The following is a 25,387-nucleotide window of genomic DNA, read 5'->3' as shown; positions in this document are numbered from 1 at the left end:
GGTCGTTATTGAATCTATAAGAGAACATTGCCCCGTGGGGGGGGGTCGTTGGTGTCTGGCCTTGCCGAGGGATTGATCTTCCCTTGGCTATAAAGCGTCAGACTATAAGATGCTGGTGTGTGTCCATCGCTGATGGGATAGTAAGGGAGGAGCATGGCCGAGTTGTTGCTCATCCCCGAAATTGCACTAGCCGAGAGTATGATCAGTGGATGTTGCTGTGGTTTGACGACCACGGTGAGGGTTAGGGCGAGTTAAACGTTACCGCTGGGGAGCGTGGCTCTCTCCACGCGAGGGTGTGCGACTGGGGGTTTTGTTGAGAGTGACCGTGGGTACATGCTGTGTACATGTGATGTCTGTGCTGGTCCTCAAGGGAGGACTGCTGGTGGGCAAGAGCAGGAATTTTTTTTTTTGTCACGTGTAAATAATATTGTTGTTAAAATGTAAATACTGGGGCATCCATCGCGTTTATTTTGGGTAATTATTGGGGTTTTCTTAAGCGGGCCGGAATTACATCATCTCCACTACCCTGGGGCCGGGTGGCTGTCGTGTACGACATGCGGATGTGCGTTGTTGTGCTGTGCCTCAGGGGATTGGATTCTCCTTCTCGTCACAGATCTTCGGCGCCTGCCACACTGGGTGTTACCTGGTGTGCTAACTGGATGAGGACTTAAAGGAGCAATTGAGCGCCCGTTCGTCATTCTGCTCTACCACTTGCTCTTTGATGTTGGACTTGAGCCAAGCGGATGGAACAACAACATGGACACGCTCTAAGACACCACATTTCTGGGTTGTGCGCGTGTGCCATTCTTGCGTGTCGGTTGCCGTTGTTGTGCTTTGTGCTATTATTATTATTCTTGTTGTTCTGTTCCGGTTCCTGATCCCTCCCCTTTCGTTACTTGTGTTGTTGTCATAATCTCCGTTGTGTCCGGGGGACTCCTGATTGTGATGCCTTCGCCCGCATTATTTTGTTCTGTTCAGCCGAGGACGGCTGTAATTTTCTCTACGGGGGAGGGTGGTGTAATGCGGGCGTAAATGGGCGGGTCGGATGTGACGATCCGAGAGGGAGGAGTCAGGGTCACGTGGGGGGAGATGTTATAGCGGGGAGACAGGAAGACATCTGGGTCAGTCGGGGGAGTGAAGAGTGGAGACCACGTTGGGTGGTCGCCGTGCCTCAGCCTGGTGGCTGAGGGGCTCATGACGGCGCCAGCCAGCGGGGTGGAAGAGAGAGTTGGGGATAGAGACAGAGAGTGGCGAGATCGCCACAGAGGCCACGCAGGGCGGAGGTTGGAGAGTGGCGAGATCGCCACAGAGGCCACGCAGGGCTGAGGTTGGGGAGTGGCGAGATCGCCACACACGGTAAGACTCGGCACCGCCAGCCAGCGGTGACCGAGCACGGAGGAACGGGGAGCAGCGGTGGAGCTGCAGTGAGAGCAGCCGGAGGGCTGCACCAGGGACCTGCAGCGGAGCTGCAGGAGCGCGGAAGGCTACGGGAGCGAAGGCAGAGGTCGAGCTGCCAAGCGGGGGAGACTCTGAGCGAGGGCCGTGTGGGACAAGTGTAAGAACCCGAATAAAGGACAACGGAGACAGACCCAGGATCGAGTCCTTTATTACACATGTATCACCACAGTCAGTATGCATTGCTGCAGTAAAAGCAGGTGCCACCACAGTGTGCACTGCTGTAATCATAGCAGGTACCACCACAGTCAGTATGCTCTGTAGCAATAATAGCAGGTACCACTACAGTCAGTATGCACTGCTGTAATCATAGCAGGAACCACTAAAGTCAGGATGCATTGCTGTAATCATAGCAGTTCCCACCACAATCTGTATGCACTGCTGTAATCATGGCAGGTACCACCACAGCAGTATGCACTTCTGTAATCATAGCAGCTACCACCACAGTGAGTGTGCACTGCTGTAGTCATAACATGATACCACCACAGTCAGTATGCGCTGCTGTAGTGAAAGCAGGTACGGCCACAGTCGGTATGCACTGCTGTTGTGAAAGCAGGTACCACCACAGTCAGTATGCACTGCAGCAGTGATAGCAGCTTCCACCATAGTCGGTATGCACTGCTGCAGTGATAGCAGCTTCCACCACAGTCAGTATGCAGTGCTGTCATCATAGCAGGTACCACCACAGTATGAACTGCTGTAATCATATCAGGTACCACCCCAGTATGCACTGCTGCAATTATCGCAGGTTACACCACAGTCGGTATGCACTGCTGTAATCATGCCAGGTGCCACCACAGTCACTTGCACTGCTGTACTGAAAGCAGGTCCCACCACAGTATGCACTGCTGTAATCATAGCAGGTACCACCACAGTATGCACTGCTGCTATCATAGCAGGTACCGCCACAGTCAGTATGCACTTCTGTTATCATCACAGGTACCTCCACAGTCATTATGCACTGCTGCAATCATAGCAGGTGCCACCACAGTCAGTATGCACTGCTGTAGTCAAAGCAGGTACCACCACAGTCAGTATGCACTGCTTTCATCATAGTAGGTCACACCACAGTATGCACTGCTGTAATAATAGCAGGTAACACCACACTCAGTATGCACTGTTGTAGTTAAACCAGTACCACCGCGGTATGCACTGCTTGATTCATAGCAAGTACCACCACAGTCGGTTTTCACTGCTGTAGTTAAAGCAGGTACCACCACAGTCGGAATGCACTGCGAAAGTGGTCGCAGATATCACCACAGTCGGAATGCCCTGCTGTAGTGATTACAAGAACCACCTCAGTTGGTCTGCACTGATATAGTTAAAGCAGGTACATCCATAGTATGCACAGCTATAGTGATAGCAGATACCACCACAATCAGTATGCACTGCTCTAATCATAGCAGGTAACACCGCAGTCAGTATGCACTGCTGCAATCATATCAGGTACCACCACAGCCAGTATGCACTGCTGTTATCATACCAGGTGCACCACAGTATGCCCTGCTGTAATTATCGCAGGTTACACCACAGTCGGTATACACTGCTGTAATCATGCCAGGTGCCACCACAGTCACTTGCACTGCTGTACTGAAAGCAGGTCCCACCACAGTATGCACTGCTGTAATCATAAGAGTATGCACCGCTGTTATCATAGCCGGTGCCACCACAGTCAGTATGCACTGCTGTAGTCAAAGCAGGTACCACCACAGTATGCACTGCTGTAATCATAGCAGGTCACACCACAGTCAGTATGCACTGCTCTAATAATAGCAGGTAACACCACACTCAGTATGCACTGCTGTAGTTAAACCAAGTACCACCGCGGTATGCACTGCTTGATTCATAGCAAGTACCACCACAGTCGGTTTTCACTGCTGTAGTTAAAGCAGGTACCACCACAGTCGGAATGCACTGCAAAAGTGGTCGCAGATACCACCACAGTCGGAATGCACTGCTGTAATCATAGCAGGTACCACCATAGTCAGCATGCACTGCTGTAGTTAAAGCAGGTACCACCACAGTCGGTATGAGACATTGTGCTTCGATTCCAAGACAAAACCATCAAAGATTTCTTGACAAGCAGAGCATATTATGCCCTACAATACCTCATTATACTGTGGAAAGTCCAAGATAGGTACCACGTCCCAATTCCTCAAATTATCAAAGCTCCACGACAAAGACATCCTCACAAGACTTTATCCTCTGAAGTTGTATATTCCTTCATGATCATGGACAAAGAAGGAGAAACCCACATATTAAGGTGCGCCAACCACTTCAACTAAGTATGTTGTCGATGAGTATGCCAAAATTGATAGTGAGCGACTTCTTTACATTCAACTTAATCAAACACGTCTGCGTATAGAACAGTATGCTCATCTCAGGGACACTATCAATGCTGACGTACATGCAAACCCTCATAATGTGGGCAGATTAGTTATTTTGCCTTCATCCTTCACAGGTGGACCAAGATACATGCATGAAAAGACTCAGGATGCCATGACTCACCTCAGGCAATACGGCAGGCCCCATCTCTTTATCACCTTCACTTGCAATCCTAAATGGAAGGATATCCAGGTTGAGCTTTCTCCAAACCAAAAGGCAACAGACACACATGACATCATTACAAGGGTTTTCGAAATCAAAGTTGATGAACTCATGAGGCTTATGACGACTAAGGAAGATGGTGTCTTTGAAAAGACAACATTTAACTTGCACACCATTGAGTGGCAAATACGTGCTCTTCCTCATGCTCACATTTTGCTATGGATGATGGAAATAATTAATGCAAGTGACATTCACACATTTGTCAGTGCTGAGCTACCTGACCCTCATCAAGACCCTGCCCTATTTGATGTGGTATGCAAGCAAATGGTCCATGGCCCATGTGGGTAGTTTAATCCTATTTCGCAATTCATGCAAGACCGCCGGTTATAACAAGAAGTATCCACGCAACTTCTTGAAAGACGCGCCAAAAGGCGCCTTTTGGCGTCATCTGGTCCAACCCATATGAGACTAGGCTCTAAGGAAAGCTGTCTCGGGTGTGGATCAATCAACTTTAAGGACAGTGCACATTATCAGATTTATGTTCTTTTGTTTGTATTATGACTGCAGGTATTGCGGTCTATGCAAACATGACTCCTTGTAAAAAGGTGTCAGTTTTGTTGCCAGATAGAAGGGTAAAGAACCAATTATCATTCTTGAAAGACAGTCAGGCCATGATGGCTCTCCTCCATATCGTCACAGAAATACTGAGCATGGTGGATTGGAAACAACACTCAGACCTGTCACTAACTCTGACATGAAGGTTGACAACCAGTGGATCGTTCCCTACTTCCCTCTTCTGTGCAAGATCTTCGAGCCCCACATTCATGTGGAATTCTGCAATTTTGTGCAAGCCATCAAATATTTGCAAATACATCAACAACGGCTCTGACATGCCTGTTTTTGCCTTACAAAAAGAGGGGCAAAGTGTGCTTGAGGTTAGCCTTTTGTCCAAAGAAGATACATCAGCAGCAGTTAGGCCATTTGGATAATTATTGGCTCCCCCATCCATGAGCGTTCCCCTACAGTAATCCATTTGCCAGTTTAATTCCAAAATGGTCAATGCATCTACTTCACCAAAGGAAATTACCAACAACGTGCCCTGGCTCTACAAGATGCCACCCTGATGGCGTTCTTTGTTTTCTGCCAAAGTTACCCATTTGCTGCCAACCTGCTCTAAAAGTTACACTGTGTGTGTGTAAGTCGATGTCTGTGTGTGTAAGTCCATGTGTGTATGCGTGTAGGTTGATGTGTGTGTGAGTCTATGTGTGTGTGTGTGTGAGTCGATGTGTGTGTGTGGCTCGATGTGTTTGTGTGTGTGGGTCGTTGTCTGTGTGTGTGTGTAAGTCGATGTGTGGGTGTGTGCATTTTTTGCCTGGGCAATGCCGGGTACTTCCCGCTAATCTTACCTATAAATGTCATTTTTTGTCTGTCTGTCCGTCTGTCTGTCTGTGGACACAACTTGCAAAGGATTTGGCTTGCAAAACGTGGGGTTGATGTTTTAAAAAAGCAGCCAGGTACCATGCTGTAAGCCCCGTGGTGAGCCAGCGCCTTTCTGTTTTCCCATCCGTCAACGTTAAAGTAGTTAAATAAGCAATTTAGTGCTATTTATTATTTAATTACTTCCTCGCACCACTCCACGAGTGACACAGCACGCATTTGCGCATGCGCGAAATGCTGACCGGGGGTTGCCCCTAGCAATGCACACATGCCATCGGTGGAGGAGGGGGATTCTCATTCGCGTTCAACAATGCTTTTAAAAAACACAAAATGCTGAGGCAAATTCTTCACAGTGTTATGTCCCTTCTCCCCCCCCCCCCACCCCAATGCGTGCTGTTACTACTGTAGTGACATAGGACGTCACTACTGTGTCGGCCCGTACGAGGGCTGGGGGCCCCAAGGGGGTGCCTGGGGGGTCACGTGGTGGAGGGACCCGGACCTTCCCAGAGATGGGGGAAGGGAGGCGTGGCCTGGGCGGAGCCGGCCATGCCTGGGCGGAGCCGGCCACGCCGGAGCGGATATAAGCGGGGTGTGGATGCAGAGCAGGGCTGTTGAACTCCGAAGTGAAGACGGCATCATCGGTCCTCAAGTCCCGGGTCATCGTCCTGGACCAGGCAGCCCGTTGCCTGCCTGATCCACTCTGTGTAGTGCTCCAGAGTGTTAGTGAGTTGAGGAAGGTGGTCACCACCTCATGTACAGTGTTATATTACTTACCATTTTAATAAATAGTGTTGCCTCCAAGCTGTGTGTGTGTGCACCTAATTCGAACCCACTACACTACTATAGAGTCGGTAGATGCTACTGTTGTGTATACGCCCCCTTTTATTTTTTTAAATATTATTTGTTAATATTTTTTTTTTTAGAATTATTCTGCCCACATATAAAATATCGTTTTTTTTAAAAGACACGGGGCAACGTGAGAACGGACACGCCCCCACACTCCCACAGATGTGCGCACACCTCATTTCAAAGGAAAGAGGGCATGAAAGAAGGGTAATCAAGATCATAAAAACTCCCCGAATTTCACACAGGAGGAACAAGGGAGGGGGGAATGGCAGGGGGGGGGTTGGGATGACATCCTCTCGGGAAAAAAAGCCGTGCAGGGCCGGGCACCACGGAGGAATATATAATTATATTCTTAACAAAGAAACAGCATTGACGACAAAAAGCACATACGGGTCTTTGAACCATGTTAGATGCACAAGTACCAACTTAGTCATGAAGATTAAGCAAACAGTACCCATCCTCACTCCAATTGGAAATCAGACTACAGTCTGCACCAGAATCGCGACTCATCATTGTTAATGAAATACTGACATTATTTACCTTTAAAGGATTTCTACACGGCCGGGCCGAAGCATCGAAGAATAATTATGGCATCTATTTCGCTCCAAAACAAAGATCCCTAGCCGGGATATCAGATTAAATAATCACAAGAAGTCAAATAATAAGTACGGAATTAAAGTGGAAGAGGAATCAAGGGCGGATAAGGCTCTCAAAATTAACCAAACACAACATCCCATGGGAAGCGAGCAACACGACCGTCTTTGTCTTTCCGAGAGGATCTCCACACGCAGGCACAAAAGCGAGGAAACGACCCAATAAAACTCCCGGGCAATGGCTCAAAGGAAATTAACACGCTCTCAGAAATAAATAAATAAGCGCATGCGCCGGGTGCTTCCACCGTGGAAACAACCGTCTTTGTCTTCCCACAACACGGACAAACACGCACGCGAAACACACGGACGGATGCACACGACACACACACACACGGATGCAGATGGTCCCACCCACAGGAAGGTTTTATGACAGACTTTGAACAACTCGGGAAACTGAGTGGATTTTCTCAATATATACCGAAGGAAAATCCATACAAACCACTTCGTCCGGGCCACGGGCCCCACCAAAAAATATCGCCAGGGCTCTGAGCCCCATCTCGTCGCCAGGGCAGATCATCCGGGCCACGGGCCCCAACTCAGATCGTCAGGGCCTCTGGCCCCACCACATCGTCCGGGCCACGGGCCCCATCTCATCTCAACGCCGACAACGAAGAAGTTTTCGTCATCCAGCAGGACGAGGCACGCCGAGGTGCCGAGGCGCATCGCCTGACCCAGACGAGTACACGAGACTCAACCCCCTTGCCGTGTCACCACGCCGAGGTGCATCGCCTGCCGCACACGAGTGTGCGAGCCCAGCTCCCTTGCCGTGTCACCACGCCGAGGTGCATCGCCTGCCGCACGCGGGTGTGCGAGCCCAGCTCCCGTGCCGTGTCGCCGCGCCGAGGTGCATCGCCTGACCACGCAAACGAGCGCGGCCGCGCCGACAATCATCGTACAGGGTCAGCCGAGGGCGGAGTCTGCAGCAGCTGATCACCGCAACCGCGACAAGGAGGGCCCTTCTCCGAAAGTCGTTCGTACCCACAACTTCCCCCACCAATAGACCCACACACACGCACGCATCGACGCCCCACTCACCTGTGAGACTATCCTATCTAGTTCACCCTTACCATCGTATCAACCCTAGTCAATTATCAGAAGACTGATTATCAACCACATGAACCATTAGCTGGCCATGAGGAATCGTGGCCCATCAAGTGATTAAGAGTCCGTCGGTTATAAGAGTGAGGTTGTTTTCCGTGCCTTTCCCTCATTCCGCTCATCACATAGGCGATCAATAGACTCGTCGAGGCAAACTCAACCTCCCGAAATCCTCATTACGAATCGACCGTGCACAAAGAGAGAAAATCTTGTCAAACCAGTTTTCTTTGTCAGAGAATCTCGCCGAAGAATTAATTAAAACAGAGCCAGATCCGCTCGCCACACACACACGCCCTCCCACACCATTATATCAAACAATCCGTTAAAAGGATATTATACTTGCTGACGAATCTATTGACATATACTTTCGCCTCTGGGATACAATAAGTGCTTTTTCTTACCGCAAAATGAAGTGTGTCATGCTTGGTTTCAAACTCGGCCAGTCGCCGATTGTGATCCATACCAAAACGAACTAATGAGATGCCTGGTTGTTAGGAGGGTTTTTAGTCATTCAGTTCGTTAAATGCATAAGAGTTTTGAGTTGTTCTCGCAAATGCATAAGTGTTTATTCATTCATTTTAGTCAAATGCATAGTCTCGTAATTGCATAAGAATTTTAGTTATTCATATTAGTCGAATGCATACTATAGTTAAATGCATAAGAGGTTTGAGTTATTCAATTTAGTTAAATGCATAGTTTCGCAAATGCATAAGTGTTTATTCATTCATTTTAGTCAAATGCATAGTCTCGTAATTGCATAAGAATTTTAGTTATTCATATTAGTCGAATGCATAATATAGTTAAATGCATAAGAGGTTTGAGTTATTCAATTTAGTTAAATGCATAGTTTCGCAAATGCATAAGTGTTTATTCATTCATTTTAGTCAAATGCATAGTCTCGTAATTGCATAAGGATTTTAGTTATTCATATTAATCGAATGCATAGTATCGCAAATGCATAAGAGTTTGGTTATTCATGAATTATTGACGCATGTTTGACCTGCATGATAGAATGTCACATGCTTGTTAGAATAAAATTGCTTAACACCAACTGTTCGAGTGCTTCTTTCCAAGTCCATGCAAAACTATCTTATTTTTGATAACTGTATCCTGTGATGAGATATGAAAATGGAGACCTAAATATCATAACACACACTAGGATAATCGGTAAACGTTTAATCAATGATCATCGTGTTATCCTGATTGACATAACTCTGGATAAACGAAGCTGAGCCTAATTACCACAACTGCTCACATTAACATCATCGCAAGCATCCGCATAAATTACTACGATTATCTCCGCGATTATCATAATTTATGCATACAATTACTCACACCATCATAATTTATGCATATCATTACACGCATCATCATAATTTATGCATAGCAATACACACATTAACATAATTAATGCGATTTGCGCATTTTTTGGAAAATTATTAATTTTCATTAATTTTCATCAAAATTTCATAACCCGACACATACAACACTACTACTATAGGCCGTACATATTACTGCAGAGCGGGCGGGGGGATCGTGGGTGGAGGGGTGAGGGATAGCAGCCCAGCCTGCCAAGGTGCCACCTTGGCCGGCTGGGCAATCTAGGAGAGGCCGCAGGTTCTACGCAGGACTAGGCCTCACCACGGCAATGTTAAGTAATACTCTTTGGTTCTATCGGTAAAGTCACGTAGTTAGAAATGAAATAAAACGATCACAACACAATCGATCTTCCGCAGGACAACCGCTGACATAGGAGAAAGAGCTGCTGACAACAAGAGTTTATTAAGGATTGTGGTAGGCCCAACCCAAGGGTAAGTGGGCAGAGCTAGAGAAGGAAGAAAGGGGGGGCAAAGGGGGGAGGGTGAGAGGGGGGTGGGTGCAGGTGATCGGTGGAAGGCAGAGAGAAGCTGTGCCTGTGGAAGGCAGAGAGCAGCTGTGCCTGTGGAAGGCAGAAAGAACCTGTGCCTGTGGGGCCAATGTGAGAAATTAGCATGTAAATTAGCATGTAAACAGGATGGGGATAGGGAAGGTCGCCCTTTAAATGTGAGAAATTACAAAACGGCAGGCAGGATGAAATTATTACAGAAAATTCCGACCAAGTGAATAACGTCCTTCCAATGGTTGCTCAGCTTGTACCCATCTTCCCAGTTGAAATTATCTCTGTGTTTATATATCTGTATGGCCTCATGCACAAATCTTTAAAGGTAGCCCGGCGGTTTGCAGAGCACCTTGGTCTCGGAAAAAACATTATCATGCAAGCCCACAGCGTTATAACAATGGTCAGCTACGGCAAAGGTATTGGTTTTGCCGTGTTTAAAATCTGCCTTGTGTTCACGTACACGGTCCGAGACATATCGTTTCGTTTCCCCAATGTAACTGCTGCCGCAGGTACAACTCAGTTTGTAGACTCCAGGGTATTGCATGTCAGGAATGACCTCCTTCACAGGTGGGATTAGATCATGGATTTTGTGTACTGTATTGAATCGGACCTGGATCTTGTGTTTGTTTATGATTTTGGAAATATTTTTGGTAACACCTGCTATGTATGGTATACTGATGGTTTGATTGGATTCTCTGGCGGTTGTTTTTCCATGGTTGGAGAAACAGCTTTGCGAATAGAGCGGTCTGAGTATCCATTTATCTACGTATTCCAATTCACTGACTAGGTGGTGTTGGTCGGAGATGCAGTGGGCCCTATGGTGTAGTGTTTTAATGAGGGAATTCTTCTGGGCTGGATGGTCGTGGGAATCAGACTTTAGATAGGAATCCGTGTGGGTGGCTTTCCTATAGACAGAATGTCCCATCCTACCTGGTTGTTTACGTTCTTCCAGAGAATGCTAAATTTGAGAGAGAGATAAAACATAGAACCGGAGACATATAGACAGACATATAAGCAGAGAGAGATAACACAGAGACACATAAAGAGAGACACAAACATAGGCACACAGAGAAACCACGCCTCTGTGTCGAGGCGCATGCGCAAAAACGACAAATAATGAGGGGAGACAGAGAGAGAAACACACTAAATTAAATAAACCTAGCAAAAATTTTAAATGTAATGCAATGCAACACAGAGAGTCGGTCAACACACAATTAACGCATAGCCTGGTTGATTACGTTTTTCCAAAGATTGCTAAGTTAGACGTTAAGTGTGAACTTTTAAAGAGAGACAAGACACAGACACGAAGACAGACATACGAGCAAAGAGAGACAACAACAGAGACACACAAAGAGCGCAGAACATAAGAACGACAAAACGAGGGGAGACAGAGAAAGCACACTAAATCAAATACACCTCGCAAAATTTCACAAGCCCCGGTATCATACAGTGACAAGCACAGTCACTAGTTACTGCTATAGAGTCGGTAGATACTACCGTAAAGTCAGTAGATACTACTATCGTCAGTAGATACTACAGCCAGTAGATTCCACTGCAGTCAGTATATACTGCTGCAGAGTCAGTAGTAACAACTATAGAGTCAGTAGATACTGCTATAGAGTCAGCAGATACATCTACTATAGACACGTAGATAGAAGATTAATAGATCACAACGTTTCGATCGCAACACAAGCGACCGTCTTCAAGTGAGAGAGAGAAAGCTACTGAAACAATGAGCCATCAGGTCTCTTCTCGATCAAAACATTCAGGCATGGTAACTTGCCATCCTTTTCCACTTCCATAGTGAATTTGATAGCTGGGTGTATGGCATTGATGTGGTTGGATGGCAAGTTACCATTCCCGGATGTTTTGATCGAGAAGAGACTTGATGGCTAGTTGGGACATTATGTTTACAGGAAAGCCACCTACACGGATGCCTATCTAAAGCCTGACTCCCACCACCATCCAGCCCAGAATAATTCCCTCATCAAAACACTACACCACAGGGCTCATTGCATCTCCGAACCAGCACCACCTAGCCAGTGAGCTGGAGCATGTACACCAAGCCCTCAGGATGAATGGATATTCTGACCGTACAACCCGCAAAACTGTCTCCCGAGCCATGGGGAGACAACCATCTGAGGACCCAATCAAAACCATCACCTTGCCATACATAGCAGGGGTTACCAAAAAGATTTCCAAAATATTAAACAAACACAAGATCCAGGTTCGTTTCAACACAAAATCCGTGATGTGATCCCATCTGTAAAGCATGTGATTCATGACATGCAATATGCTGGTGTCTACAAATTAAGTTGTGTCTGTGGCAGAAGTTACATTGTGGAAACGAAACGACATGTCTCGGACCGTGTTCGTGAATACAAGGCAGATCTGAAGCACGGTAGGACCAATACCTCTGCCATTGCGGATCATTGTTTTGATGCTGTGGGCACACACGAAATTAATTTTTCCAAGACGAAGGTACTCTGCAAATCCACTTGCTATCATCAGAGATTTGTTCATGAAGCCATCCAGATATATAAACACAGACACAACTTCAAACGAGAAGATGGGTACAAATTGAGCAATCATTGGAAGGACATGATTAACCAGGTAAAGTCTTAACCTGCTGTGATGTTTCAATACTTCCTGCGATTTTACTACTGTAGAGTCAGATATTACTTTTGAGTCACTAGATACTACTCACTATTGTATGTAGGGTGTTCAGGTAAATATGCCTACGCGGGGGTAAAAAAGAAAATTGAGGCAGGGGGGGTCGACAATTTTCGCAAATCTTTTAGATCAACTATTTACTTCCCACTTTCTATAACTTCTTGGAATTTTCCAAGCCTCTTATAATTTTTTTAATGGACTTTTGGACAAACGGCACGCCGGGCTTTCACAATAGATTAGTATTTGTGTATGTCATACCTCCCCAGGTCGAGAAGTTTTGAAATATAGTTTTCCCCCAGGCAACGCTGGGTACTTCCCGCTAGTGTTTAATATTAACTGATATTAGTTCAAGTGTCTGGAGTCTGTGTTGACGCAGATGAGCGAGTTTATTAAGTACGACTCGGAGCCAGGATGATACCATTTTGGTAAAACCATAATGAAGTCCTCATATTGCATATGTAGTGGGTGAAAAACCAGGGGTGACACCAGTTGAGGCAACACGATATTTATTTAACACTATACTTCTTACAGGGTCAATAACACAAAGGGGTAGCGGCCCCTTTACCCGATACCTGGGAAGGTATGGCCTCCGGACTACACGGGCCCTAATACTGGGACCACGCTAATTCCCAGTCTTCCGGCTAGGGGCCCTAAGGGAGGCTTTGCTGACCTGACCGTACCAGGGTCTTCGGGTCCTGACCACTGGCCTCACTCAGCTCCGGCCCTTAGAAGGACGGCAGAGCTTGGGGTCCAGGGTCCTATCCTCAGCCCAGGTCTACGGTCTTGAGCTTAGAGGTGACTGCCTCGATCGTTCAGAGGTCCAACTTATATACAGGTCCTTCCAGAACCTTCCACCAGGTCCTGGAAGGGTGACATCATCCCCTAGTCCCCCCTCCAGGGTTTGGGGATTGTGTCCCAGGATCGGTTATCCCAGGGGTCACCGTTGGCCCCTATGGCCATAGTCCTTTAACATTGGCATAGTCACTCTTCCACCCCCTGTTGACCCAATAGTGATGCTACCTGCTGACAATATGGGGAGTGTGGAATAACACCTCTACACATATTTTAAAATAATATGCAATTTGCTTAATTAAAACAACTGGAACGTAAATATAGATAATATCCTTTGTTTAATGTTTGGCCCTAAATTTAAAACGTCGTTTAAACTTTGAAAACTGGAACCTGGCGGGATTTCAGATTCCTATTTCAATAGTAGCCTTTATTCAATGTAAACATGTAAGTGCAGTTAGAAGAAGCTTGTTTTTTCAGCTATGTAACATTTAAAAATGGTTTTAGCAATATGTTCGTCCGGCTTTCCAAATCAGAGGATTACAATTCAAGCAAATTGGGTTGTGCAGTATTTGTATCTCCCTGAAATGCATTGAGCGTTTGGAATGTACTTGCCTTTGCATATCAAGAAGTCCTTGAGTTTTGCTATATTGAAGACAAATCTTCAAACTCATTTCTCGCACGAGCTTTTAAAGAATGGTTCATATTTATTTGTTTCGAGACTGTTTAATGTTTATTTTCGTTTTGCATCATTAGATTTTAAGTTTCATACGTGAATTAATGTGCCACAAGATTGGGTTCCAATTTGCAATCCAATTTAATAATATTACAATTTTAAAAAATTCTAATTTAACGAACAATTAATTTTAATTAACATACCCGAATAGCATTATGTATTTAAATGTCCCACAGTTGATTTGGAGTTTTCCAAGGATAATTTAATTTTGTTAAAACCTTACATAATGGCTATAATTAAGCTCCCTGACTACATATCTTGTTATTTGTAAAGTGTGTAAGTTATTTTATTGTAAAAAATAAACACATTTGTAGGGAATACAACTCAGTTGCAGACGTATACTCGGAGGCAACACTTTTATTTAACTCCAACCCACGGGGTAACCTTCCCCTTAACAGAATAACAACCTATGTTGGTGACCACCAGGCTAACTACACTAATTATAACGTAACTAGCTACCACGGACCAGGACCACAGCTCAGGTCCAGGTCCACGTGTTGGAGACTCGGAGAACGTAAAACATAGACAAAGGTTTCTTCAGGATGAACAACAATGCCGGTTCCTCTGGGGACCCGGCTGCTATTCCCTGTGGCGTAGCTGGCTCCACCCTTGGCCACGACCACCTTCCAGAATCCTCGAGCTTGATCTGGACCCGGAACACGTGACCACCCCTAGCCCCCACTTGGGGCCCCTTTGTAGACTTAACTGGTCACGTGTCCTCTCGGGTCAACAAGAGTGCTATGGCCTTTAGTAACCTCATTCCTACGGCCAGCACTCCCACACCCTATCCTGTAGGGTTGGCACTGCACGCCAAGCGTGGTGCCATCTAGCGCTATCAATCAGCGCTCACCGAGCCCCTCTAGAGCCGGTACTACACCCACACATTTGTAGTATCAGCGATGTTGTTACAGCGCGTGCCGTGCTGCCTAGGGCCGGCACTGTACAGTGACATCCCGCGATGTCACTACATCACCACCCCCCCTTCGTAGCACTCAGCCGTCCCGGCTGTCAACTCCCCCTCAACAAAACAAACAAACGAACAACACTTAGTGTGCCTCAACAAATAAATAACCCAATCCATCTATACAATATGTACACTATATACAGAATGTACAGTAACTAACGGGGAAACGGGACGGAAGTACAGAACAACAAAAGGCAAAACAAAAGAAAAGAGCGGGAGAAAAAAAAAACGCGGTAACACGCAAAACCTCGGGACCCCCTCCAGCACCATCATCTCCCACCCTCACCGTGTAACAACACCCGCAAGCACAATAAAGGCCACATTCAGCCAATAACCAATACGACCTGCCGAGTGCGACAACCAACCGATTAAACACGCCTTCAAAACATTAGCGACACCTTCCGCCATGCCTGGCCAGAAGAAGTCGAGCTGAAGTGTCGCTAGCGTTTTATGCACACCCAGGTGCAAAAATCATTCATGCACAGCCCAGATGACTTTACCCCGTAGGGCAGTGGGCACGACAATGTTGTAACAGCGCAATCCTCCATCCCAATGCATGAGCAATCCAACTCTGAAGATGACAGAGGCTACACCCCGTCAATCGCCAACCCTGTCCGCCTCCCTGACAAGACGTCGTAACTTAAACTAGGGAAGCGTCCTCAACCTGGAGGCGTCCCCACTCCACATGATCCAAGCCAGAAACACGCGCACCCATCACTCGTTGGTAATCGCGACAGCGCATTCGCTTTTGTGTGACGGGAACCTTTGCGATAGGAAACGGTAAAGGAATAGTCCTGGAGGACTTTCAACCAACGTGAAAGTCGGCCAGATGGCAGATCAATACGCAGTGCGTACTATAGCGCTGCATGGTCAGAGCACACCTCAAAGTGTCTGCCATAAAGATAAGGGCGATACCTTTGCACAAAAAAAACAATAGCCAAAAGTTCCCAGCATGTGACAAAGTACCGTTGTTCGGCCGGAGACAGCACTCTGCTGCCATATGCCACAACACTCTTGACGCCATTAATGACTTGAGATAGAACAGTGCCTATTCTCGTGTTGCTAGCATTTGTATCAAGGATGAATGACAAGGAAAAGTCGGGGTAGGAGTGGGGAGGGGCGTTCACCAAGCCATCCCAGAGGGCAACAAATGTGGCCTCCTCCCCCCAATGAACTTCTGACCCTTTGCCTTCAGGGTGTGGAGAGGTTTGGCGATAGTGATACTCCGCACCCCCACCGACGTGGGGGTCGGCCAAGTACGAACACACATCGCAATCCCTGATTAATTGACAATGTGGCCAAGATGCCGAACCGATTTTTGGAGCAGGTGACACTTCTGCGGTTTAAATTTGAGATTCGCCACATGCATCTTAAGAAAGACAGCACGTAACCATTCCAGATGTTTTTTAAACGTATGGCTGAAAATGATAACATCATCCAGATATATCAGGCACGAGTCCCACTGGAGGCCTGCTAGAACTAGTTCCATCAATCACTGGAACGTAGCCGGAGTGGAGTGAAGACCCATCGGAAGCCGATTAAATTCAAACAAGCCTTGTGTTGTATGAAATTCTGTCTTGAGCTTAGAGGATTAATCGAAGGGCAACTGCCAAAATCCGGATAGGAGGTCAAGAGTCAAAAAATAATGTACTCCTGCTGAGCATCCAGGGAATCGTACATCTGAGGAAGAGGGTACGCGTCAGCCACAGAGATCTTATTAAGCTTACGGAAGTCAACAGAGAAGCTCAAACTACCATTCTGCATTTAAACAAGAACAAACGGGGCTCCCAATGGGCTGGTGGATGGCGAGATAATATCGGCAGCCAACATTTAATCAACCGCCAGCCGTACATGTTCTTTTTCCGTAGAGCTCAGCCGGTAGGGGTTCTGCTGGATGGGAGCGGCGTCGTCCATATCAATGTGGTTACTCAAAAGCATAGTGCAGCCGATGTCAAATTGCCCTTGCTAAACACATCGGAGAATTCATGTGTAATGTTCTTGTATGGAGACAGAGTCGTCGTAGAGGCAACACGGTTTATTTATAATATAACAAGGTACACTTAATCCCTAACACAAAGGGGTTGTGGCCCCTTTCACCCACAACCTAGGGAGGTACAGCCTCTGGGCTATCGCACCTAGTCACTCTGACTTCTCTAGCCCTCTGGTTGGCTAGACCTAGAGGGACTGACCCACCGCTAGTCCGCTGGGTCCCTGACCACTGGCCCGTCCGGACCTGGCCCTCAGAAGGACATCAGGCCGTGGAAACCTCAGGGTCCTAACCTCCGACCACTGGCACCGCACTGAGCCCCGGCCCTTAAAAGGACGTCGGTGGCTTGGGGTCCAGGGTCTTGTCTCCAGGCGGGCGTCTGACTTAGGCTTGAGGCGAACTGCCCAGTGCTCTCAAGAACCCGCTTTATATACCGTTTCCTGCTGAGGGGCCGGGCTCTGTGGGATCGCACGCATCCCCCAGCCCCCTCCCCTCAGAGGGGTCCTGGCCACCATTGGCCCAACCTGTCTGGACCGGTTTCTACCGCTCCCTACCGAGGGGCGGGGGTTCTGTGGGATCACAGACGCTGCCCACAGCCCCCTCCCCCCGGCGGGTCCCGGCCAAGAGTACACAACCTCCCCGTACCGGTAAGTACCCTGGTTGTCACGCTCGTGTGTGTCAACATGACCACCACACATGCAAAAGTGCCCTCACCTCCCCCCTCTGGGAATTTTCGGAACAAAGCATATCCATCCACTTTTCATCCGAAACCTTTTGTGGCTTCGTATTTGATGTGAACCCCACACCGCCAACGATGTTTCCCTCGCGAAGCACGGGTGACACATGGGCTAGCACGGTGCCCTATAACTATATGAACCCTGCATTCAGGACTTGAATGAACGGTTCTTGATCATTGGATACCAGAGTCTGGGCCCCCACCAACGTCAACCCATGAATGGCTTTGTTAGAGGGTGCAATGAGAATTCTTCCTGCAGTCGTCTCCTGGTCTAGCGGCTTGCGCAATCATAAAGGAACCAGCATTTGCGCGCCCGGGGGAATCTTCACGGTCTTACTCGCAAGCGCTTCCACAGTAGTGTTGGCTGTGCACAATCTCTCTCCGCCCCGCTCCGCAAGCAAAATGGCGGCCACTTGCGTGGGCTGCGTCACGGATGTTTCCCGCTGACGAGAAACGACGATGGGATGCTCGACCACACATGGCTCCGGTGCTCTCTCCTCCACCGCTGGCTCTTCACAGTTGAGCTCCGCGACGATCGAAGCCATGGCCTCGAGGAGTTCCACGAGGCGGGAGCGGAATGTGTGGCACTCTCTCCCCGACGGCGGTGAGTTGTCGCTGGATGGTCATCGCGATGCTCCACCGACGGCGCCTCACTCCCTTTTTCTGGGGTCGCCATCCCTGGGGCTGTTTGAGGAATAACGCCTTTGTCGTCCTTGTCATCCGACGTCCTGGTATGTAGTCTGTGTCGCGAAAGCATCACCTAACTCGTCTATCTTACTAACAAAAGAACGTTTGGCCACTTCCGACACAGGTTTTAGTGAGTTCAACTGAGTTGCAGACGTATACATGGAGGCAACACATTTATATAACTCCAACACACGGGGTAAACTTCCCCTTAACAGAATAACAACCTATGGTGGTGACCACCAGGCTAACTACACTAATTACAACGTAACTAGCTACTACGGACCGGGAACACAGCTCGGGTCCAGGTCCACATGTTGGAGATTTTCTGACACCTTAGCACCACCATCTGGCCCAGAAGAATTCCCTCATCGAAACACTACACCATAGAGCCCACTGCATCTTCGACCAACACCACCTAGCCAGTGAACTGGAACACGTACACCAAGACCTCAAGATGAATGGGTACTCGGACCACATTATTAGCAAAGCTGTTTCTCCAACCATGGAGAAACAATCTCCTGAGAAGCCCATCAAAACCATCACTTTACCATACATAGCAGGTGTTACCAAGAATATTTCCAAAATCTTAAACAAACACAAGATCCAGGTCTGATTAAATACAGTACACAAAATCCGTGATCTAATCCCATCTGTGAAGGTGGTCATTCCTGACATCCAATACCCTGGAGTCTACAAACTGAATTGTACGTGCGGTAGCAGTTACATTGGGGAAACGAAACGACATGTCTCGGACCGTGTCCGCGAACACAATGCAGATCTAAAACACGGTAGAACCAATACCTCTGCCGTAGCTGACCATTGTTATAATGCTGTGGACTCGCATGATAGTGTTGGTTCCGAGACCAAGGTACTCTGCAAACCTTCGGACAACTATCAAAGGTTTGTTCATTAAGCTATCCAGATATATAAACATAGACGTAACTTCAACCGAGAAGATGGATACAAATTGAACAATCATTGGAAGGATTTTATTAACCAGGAAATGCCTTAACTGGTTGTGGTTGTTTCCATCGTACCTGCCGTTTACTAGTACATTTGTATTCCCCCCCCCCCGTGTCCCACACTCAGCTTCCCACTTCTAGCCCTGCCCACACCCCCCCCACTCTCTTTCTCTCCCCCCTTGCCTCCCCCCTTTCTTACCTATATAACCTCTTGCCACGGCAGCTCTCTCGCCTACTTCAGCATTTTCTTGCTGTGGTTGTTCCACCTGATGAAGATTGCTTGTGTTGCGATCGAAACGTCGTAATTTGTTTCATTTATTTCTACCTATGTGACTTTACCGAAAGAATCAAAGAGTATGGATTCCTGCAGTCACGAAAGCTTAAAATCAAGACTGAATGACTGATAAATATCGCACTATGCACATTGATACCCTGTGAGAACTGGGACATTTTAAGACAGTTCAACATTTATCAGTTTGTATGTGTTACATGACTATCTTTCCAATCGTATATTTTGGATAGCAAAAACCTTTTAAAAAATACAGCATATATAAACAAACTAAAATCAAATTAAATTATCGAGCTACATCACGTCATTCAGATTATTCTTCAATGACATTTTAACTCTTATTTACACCCTGAGAGAACAACAAACAACAGCTCACAGCTCTTATAATGTGCAGTTGTGCAAAGGTACCTCCAGCTTTAATAACGTGATGCTTCTGCCATCTAGTGGCCAAATCCTGTAAAAAAACTAATATTGTATGTATCATGTAATAATCCCTTTCAGGATGTAATTTCTTACCAAAATCATACTGCATTAGTTACAGTTGATCATCGATTATCCGGCAGCTTCTAAAATTATCCAGCGGTCCGAGACCAATCTGCCAAAACCAGCCCAAATGTTGTATCCAGTCCAGCGATCGGCACTGCGTGCGTGACAATAAAAGTAGCTATGCTTGAACTCAGTGTAAAATATTTTCCGGTACATTATACAATACACACAACTTAAACAATGCAAATACTGCACTATATACATCGAGATTGGAGTGTGTAAATACGGTAGAGTAAATACAATAACCTTTTACAGGATGATATTTATACTTATTGTCTATTTGTATGTTTACTTATGCCAATTTCATATAGTAAATACATTTAAAAGACTTTTTAAAAAACATAACACCTGAAAACATAATGTCATTCAAGAATGTGGAAAATAATATATTTTAAATAATGATGATTTAGTGATTATCCGGAGTTTTTTTAAATCCGGCAAGCCCTTCCCCCCCTGAAGCCACTGGATAATTGATGATATACTGTTTATCAATATGTAGTGTAGTAGAACGACGGCAGGGGCCCCAGGGGAGTCCACGTGGTTGGGGTTCGGGCCTTCCCGAAGGATCAGGAAGGGCTGCGTGGCCTGGGGCGGAGTTGGCCACGCCGGAGTGGTTATAAGCGGAGTGTGGACAAAGAGCTGAGCTGTTCTGCTGGTTCTACTCTGGGATGAATACAACGTCTACGATCCTCGGTCCCCGGTCTCCGCTAGTGGACCAGGCAGCGTGTTGAGCTGTCCTGGTCCGGTAATGTAGTATCCCCGTATGTTAGCTAAGTTAGGAACGGTGGCTACCACCTTATGTATAGTGTTCTCATTGATTATCGTTGTGTTTAGATAATAAATAGTGTTCCTCCAAAGTTCCAGTGTGCGCCTGAATTTAACCCACTACACTTGGTGTCAGAATTTAGAAATTAATTGCTAGGTGCTATCCTAGTATGGTGCAACGTGCACATGACTCACCTGGATGCCTTCATATGACGTGGACGGCAGGAAAATCACCCTCCAGACAGCCCCGGGGACTGCAGCCCTGGTGAAGGAGAGAGATGGCGCTGCAGACAGGGCGGCGAGACGAACATCACGCCGCTGCTTCGTCGCCATTGAGAGAGAGAGAGCGCCGTAGCCGCAAAAGCGTGCGCGGCCGCCATTTTGGCGGCTGGTCGGGATGTGGTTCCCACCAAAACGCCATTCCCGCCATTTTCAACACCTGCCGAGTAGGCCGCTGTACGTGAGCTGTATCGTTCAGTTTCGTTCTGACAAATGGGGCACTACTTTTTCTTTTGCTCAATATGTTCAACGTTAATAAAAGTGTAATAAACCTCCTTGAGACGGCTTCCGGAATCAGTCCTTTTTATTTTCAACTTCCACAGTTACACTTTACACACACTCCCCGTTGCTGGCAGACAACGGAGAGAGGGCAGACTTCTCGCCAAGTCCCCACCGCGCACGTGGCACCCAGAGCCCCGTACACGCGTGACTCTTGCTCTTGTCGTCCCCAAGTCTGCTCACGACTGTCCTCTCTCCCTCTCTCTTAATCCCTTCGTCACGTGGTACCCCCCAGCCAATCATCTATAGACAGCGTTGACCGTTCCCGATGGTTCCCTGTCAATCCCGGGACCACGCCTCTGATCCGGCTCCCCATTAGTTGAGGCCCCGATTGGCCAGGCCAATCACCCCTGCTAACACGCCGCGATCACGCCGAGGCCATGCTCCCTGGCTCATCCCTTATTGGCTACAAAGCAGGACCGGCAAGCCAATCCCCACGTGAACCCCCCCCCCCCCCCCCCCCCGGTGAAAAAAATCAGCCGTCTCGGCTGGGAAAAGGGTGATCAACCAATTCCGTAAAACATCTTATTAGGGCACCAAGGTGCGTTTAACAATAAAGGGTGACGGCGTCCCCGCGCCGAACAACACTTAAAAACAGTCACCCATGTAAAACCCGACATACATTAGGGCGCCCCTGCAGCGCGGTAACAACAGGGAGAACAGCTAGACGATCAAACGTTAACGAAACGGGAGAGATTTCGATCGCGTACGCGACGCGGGACCCTCTCCGCTTCTGGCGCATGGTCGCTTCGCTTTCAGATCGACAGGAGGTGGTAGACTTGAAGAAGAAGAAGGTTGTTGGTTCTCGGTCATGTCCAGGGCAGGCCCCGTTGGAGGGGGGGCAGCGGGGGCTTCCTCAGCCCTCAGAACCTATTCATCTGTAGGAGGCACAACACAGTCCCCCTTGGGATCAACGGGTGTGGCAATCGGCGTAATCGGCCCGGCAGACCCCGGCAGGCCAGCTAGTGGGGATGAAGGACCGACACGCGCATCAACATAGGGTTTAAGTCGCGAGGAATGAACATACCACCGACGGTTTCCGTATTGAACGCGGATACTCTGTGCGTTCTGAACATCTATCAGTGTCACGGGCCCCCGCCATGGCCTGTGCAGTTTAGGGGATGTGCCCACCGGTACCTGGGGGCAGTGGAGCCACGCCAGGTCTCCCACTGACCAAGGCATGCGAGTATGCGATCGACGCGCATACCGTTCGTTCCTTGCCTGGGCACGGGCCGTCGCACACCTGGCAGCCTCTCGCGCCTCCGTAACTCATTCAAGCGAGTCCCGCATGTGATCAGGCAAGGAGCGAGACGGTTGTTTACTCGGCTTACCCAGTTGCACATCGATGGGTGGAACATTCTCACGGCCATACATCAAAAAAAATGGCGAGTATCCCGTGGACGTGTGTGGAACCATGCGGTATGCCGCTAAGACGCCTGGTATGTGCAAGTCCCAATCGGTTTGCTTTTCACTGACCGTGTGACAAAGCATAGCCGAGAGGGTACGGTTGAATCGTTCCACCATACCATCTGTTTGCGGATGGTATGGGGAAGTGCGAATTTTCTTTGTACCCAGCGCGTCGCAAATCTCCTTAAGCAATTTAGAGGAGAAGTTCCGCCCTTGATCTGTGAGCAGCCTCTCAGGTGCCCCTTTATCCATGACATACCCGTTCAAGAAAGCGTCGGTGATGGACGCAGCCGTTTGGTCGGGCAGAGGCCAGGCCATCGGCCATCGAGAAAAATATTCCACCCCGACGAGAAGGTATTTATTGCCCCTAGCCGACGGGGGAAACGGGCACAGAATGTCCAGAGCAACCAATTCGTTGATGTGGGACACCTCAATGGAACGTAACGGCGGTACATAGTGGTTCCGAGGCGGTTTCCTCTTCGCACAATCATGGCATGAGCGGACAAAGTCATTGACGTCTGCCGTCATACCGGCCCAAAAAAAATCCTTTTGCATCACGGCCAAAGTCTTTTGGACGCCGAGGTGCATCAACTTATCAGCGTGCAGAGCGCGAAGCAGGTCGTAGCGAAGCGAAGTAGGCACGACCAAGCGTGGTCGGTCAGACAACCCGTCGGTGCACATTAACAATCCCGACTTGCCTCGGAACATCTGCCACTTCCATCCCGCCAATTGAGATTTTTGTTTCCCTACCAATTTCGGTAGCGGAGACAGCGAGGCATCAGCCTCCTGCTCACGTAACCAGACCGCATGCGGCAGCCGTAAGGTATCATCGGTGTCCACCGACACCTTCTGGTCGTCCTCATTCGCTTTCGCCCCTGTATCGTCCTCATTAGCTATCGCCCCCATAACCGGGCAGGGCGAGGTGGGCGGTGCCGCGCAGTGGTGCGTGCCCGTCAGGCAAGTGCACGGAGGAACGGGTGGCAGCCTCGAGAGCGCGTCAGCGTTCGCGTGACGGGCCCCCTTTCGATATGGTCCAATTTCAAGGAGTATTGCAAAGCCGCATGATCAGTGCGAACAAGGAATTTTCTTCCATACAGGTACGGCCGGTACAATCGAACAAAATGCACAATTGCCAAAAGTTCCCGCTTCGTCACGCAATATCGCGTTTCCGCAGGGGACAGAACCCTGCTGCCGTACGCCACCACTCGCTCAACACCGTCCTTACGTTGCAACAAAACGGCCCCAATGCCGATGTCACTAGCATCCGTATCAAGGATGAACAGCTGCGAGAAGTCTGGGTAATCTAGCGTAGGCGCTGTGGCGAGGTGGTCCCGAAGCGCTCTAAAATAATTTTCTTCCTCAACTCCCTATTTAAACCTTTGATTTTTGCCCGTTAGAACGTGTAATGGTTTCGCCAACGTCACAAAGTTCTTAACGAAGCGGCGATAATGGGAAGCGAATCCTATAAACCGCCAAACATCACCCACGGAAGTGGGTGTGGGCCACTCTCGAACACATTTAGTTTTCAGAGGGTCAGTGGACACGCCATCCGAGCTGACAATATGACCCAAGTAACGGACGGAGTGTTGCAAAAGGTGACATTTCCTAGGTTTAAATTTGAGGTCAGCCACCCGCATTCTTTGAAAAACCGTCTCTAGGCGTTGGAGGTGTTCCTCGAATAAGCGGCTGAAAACAATGATATCGTCTAGATATATGAGGCACGTTTCCCATTGTAGTCCGGCCAACACCAATTCCATGAGCCGTTGAAACGTCGCCGGAGCCGCATTCAAGCCCATAGGCAACCGATTAAATTCAAAGAGACCTTGCGGCGTGCGGAATGCCGTTTTGGCTTTTGACTCGTCATCGAGGGGAAGCTGCCAAAAGCCCGAGGACAGATCAAGGGTGGAAAAGAATTTAGCACCCGATAAAGCATCCAATGAGTCATCCATCCTCGGTAAGGGGTACGCGTCCGCCACTGAAATCTTGTTCAACCGGCGGAAATCAACGCAAAATTTTGTACCACCATCTTTTTTCTTAACCAGAACAACGGGCGCGCCCCAAGGGCTGTTGGACGGCGAAATAATCTCCGCCGCCAGCAATTCATCTACTGCCCCGCGCACGTGCTCCCTTTCCGCTGGGCTCATGCGATGAGGGTGCATACAGATGGGAGGTGCCGCACCGGTGTCAATATGGTGCGACAAAAGCGATGTGCGGCCGAGGTCCAAATCATTTTTGCTGAAAACATCAGCGTACCGTAGTAATAGTGAACGCAGAGCGTTCCTTTGTTCATTCGACAAGGAAGAATTTTCCCCGCATAAATCTGCGATCCAGCGTTCTTGCGAACGATCGTGTGGGGGCCCACCAGCGGGCATC

This window comes from Lampetra fluviatilis, chromosome 4 (genome assembly GCF_964198595.1).
Source record: "Lampetra fluviatilis chromosome 4, kcLamFluv1.1, whole genome shotgun sequence".
NCBI lineage: Eukaryota > Metazoa > Chordata > Hyperoartia > Petromyzontiformes > Petromyzontidae > Lampetra > Lampetra fluviatilis.
The sequence above is the reverse complement of the archived record's forward strand: the minus strand, read 5'-3'. Positions refer to the sequence as shown.